The sequence below is a fragment of the Cebus imitator genome, unplaced genomic scaffold (genome assembly GCF_001604975.1).
Source record: "Cebus imitator isolate Cc_AM_T3 unplaced genomic scaffold, Cebus_imitator-1.0 Scaffold458, whole genome shotgun sequence".
Classification (NCBI taxonomy): Eukaryota; Metazoa; Chordata; class Mammalia; order Primates; family Cebidae; genus Cebus; species Cebus imitator.
The window spans coordinates 704,618-707,377 of NW_016107773.1; the positions used below are offsets into that span (position 1 = coordinate 704,618).

The 2,760-nt window shown below is 41.8% G+C and overlaps 1 pseudogene; it reads left to right on the forward strand.

The window, feature by feature from the left end:
• Positions 1-2,760, forward strand: part of LOC108291547 — a 34,106-nt pseudogene that overhangs the window by 19,849 nt on the left and 11,497 nt on the right.

The window sequence follows — 2,760 nt, forward strand, 5'->3', positions numbered from 1 at the left end:
TTTTTTTGAGATAGGGTCTTGCTCTATTGCCCAGACTGGAGCACAGTGACATCATAGTTCGCTGCAGCCTTGAACTCTTGGGCTCAACCAGTCCTCCTGCCTCAGCCTCCTGAGTATCTGGGACTACAGTTTGCATGCCATCACACCTAGCTAATTTTTAAATTTAAATTTTTTTGTAGAGATAGGGTCTCACCATGTTGCCCAGGCTGGTCTCAAACTCCTGGCCTCATGCGATCCTCCTGCCTTGGCTCTCAAAGTGTTGGAATTACAGGCATAGGGCTCCAACCCACCATTGTTTTAAATAAAATTTTAACCATTTTAATGCCTGCAGTGGCTGTAATTTGCATGTTCCTGATAACTAATGATGTTGAACACTTTTTCCCTTGCTTATTGGCCACTAATATTCCTTTTCTCTATGAAATATCTGTCAGAGTCTTTTGCTCATTTTCTAATTGGGTCATTTGTCTTTTTATTGTTGAGTTGTAGGAATTTGTTATGAACCCTGGATATAAGTCCTTTGTTAGATATATAGTTTGCAAATATTTTCTCCCTGTCTGTGGTTCCATGGATCCTAATAGCATCTTCTCACATACACATATTTCACTTTATTTTATTTTATTTTATTTTATGTTTTTGAGACAGAGTCTCACTCTGTTGCCAGGCTGGAGTACAGTGGCCCGATCTTGTCTCATTGCAACCTCTGCCTCCCAGGTTCAAGCGATTGTCATGCCTAAGCCACCTAAGTAGCTGGGACTACAGGCACGCACCACCAAACCCACCTAATTTTTGTATTTTTAGTAGAGACAGGGTTTCACCAAGTTGCCCAGGATGGTCTTGATCTCTTCACCTCGTGATCCACCTGCCTTGGCCTCCCAAAGTGCTGGGATTACAGGCGTGAGCCACCGTGCCCAGCCTATTTTTTATTTATTAATAGTAGCTTCTTATTATTACACAATTAATACATATTCATTTTAAAACGTGAGCAAAGCTTGCACCCTCCCCAGTCGAGGTGTTCCCCGTGCAGCCAGTGCTCAGCACTTCTCCCTGGCTGCCTGCAACGTGGATGGATTCGACTTGGACCATATTCTGTGTCACTACAACCTGCTGGAGAGTACCCTGCTCATTTATAATAGCTTTGCCCTGTTCCTAGTTAAGGAAAAAGAGTATGATAAGGAATTGCTCAATGTGACCCCAGAGTATTGGGATTTCTGTTGCAAGAGTTTGGCATTGGATCTAGAAGATGGGAACTTCCTTAAACTTGCTGATAATGGCACTGTTCTCAAGGCAAGCCATGACACCAAGATGATGACTCCAGAGGTGCTGGCAGAGGCATATGGCAAGAAAGAGTGGAAGCACTTCTTGTTGGACACTTGATGGCTTGCCACTCAGGAAAATATTATTTTTACGACAACTACTTTGACCTGCCGGGAGCTCTTCTATGTGCCAGAGTGGTGGACTATTTAACAACAAACAGTGGTCAAAAAACATTTGGTTTTTGGAAGGATATAGTTGCTGCTATACAGCACAATTATAAAATGTCAGTTTTTAAGGAAAACTGTGGAATATATTTTCCAGAAATAAAAAGAGATCCAGGCAGCTAGTTACACAGTTGTCCTGAATTTGTGAAAAAATCTTCAACAGCTAAAGAATGCTGGGAAATTTCTTCTGTTAATTACCAGTTCTCACAGTGATTACTGTAGACTATTCTGCAAGTATATCCTTGGGAATGATTTTACAGACCTTTTTGACATTGTGATTATAAATGCATTGAAACCTGGTTTCTTCTCGCACTTACCAAGTCAGAGACCTTTCCGGACGGTCAAGAATCATGAGCAGGAGGCACTCCCATCTCTGGATAAACATGGCTGGTGCTCCCAAGGGAATGCTGTCCACCTCTATGAACTTCTAAAGAAAATGACTGGCAAGCCTGAAGCCAAGATTATTTATTTTGGTGACAGCATGCATTCGGATATTTTCCCGGCTCGTCACTATAGTAATTGGGAGACAGTCCTTATCCTGGAAGAATGCAGAGGGGATGAATGTGCGAGGCATCAGAGGCCTGAGAAGTCAGAGCCTCTAGAGAAGAAAATATGAGGGGCCAAAGACAAAGCTCCTAGATACTTCATCTAAAAAATGAGGCTTCTTTATTGATTCAGATTTGGGACTGGAAAATACAGAAGGGTCCTTGATTTATACATGGTCGTGTAAGAGAATCAGTACTTACAGCACTATTGCAATTCCAAATATTGAAGCAATAGCAGAATTACTTCTGGACTACAAATTTGCAAGATTCTCTTCAAGCAATTCAAAAACAGCTGGCTACTATCCATACCCTCCATTGGTCTTATCAAATGATGAGACACTGATACCAAATAAGTTGTCTTTGCTGAAAAATGAAGTGAAGATCTGTATACATAGTTTAAAAAAAGTGAATTTTCAAAAATTCTGTAAAAGGCTTTAAGGAACAAGTTTTTTTTTTGTTTGTTTGTTTGGATTTTTTCCCATTTATTTTATTGCATTTTAGGTTTTGGGGTACATGTGAAGAACACGCAAGATTGTTGCATAGGTACACACGTGGCAGTGTGATTTGCTGCTTTCCTCCCCATCACATACACCTGGCATCTCTCCCCTTGCTATCTCTCCCCAACTCCCCACCCCCCACTGTCCCTCCCCTATTTCCCCCCAACTGACCCCAGTGTGTAGTGCTCCCCTCCCTGTGTCCATGTGTTCTCATTGTTCAACACCCACCTATGAGTGAGA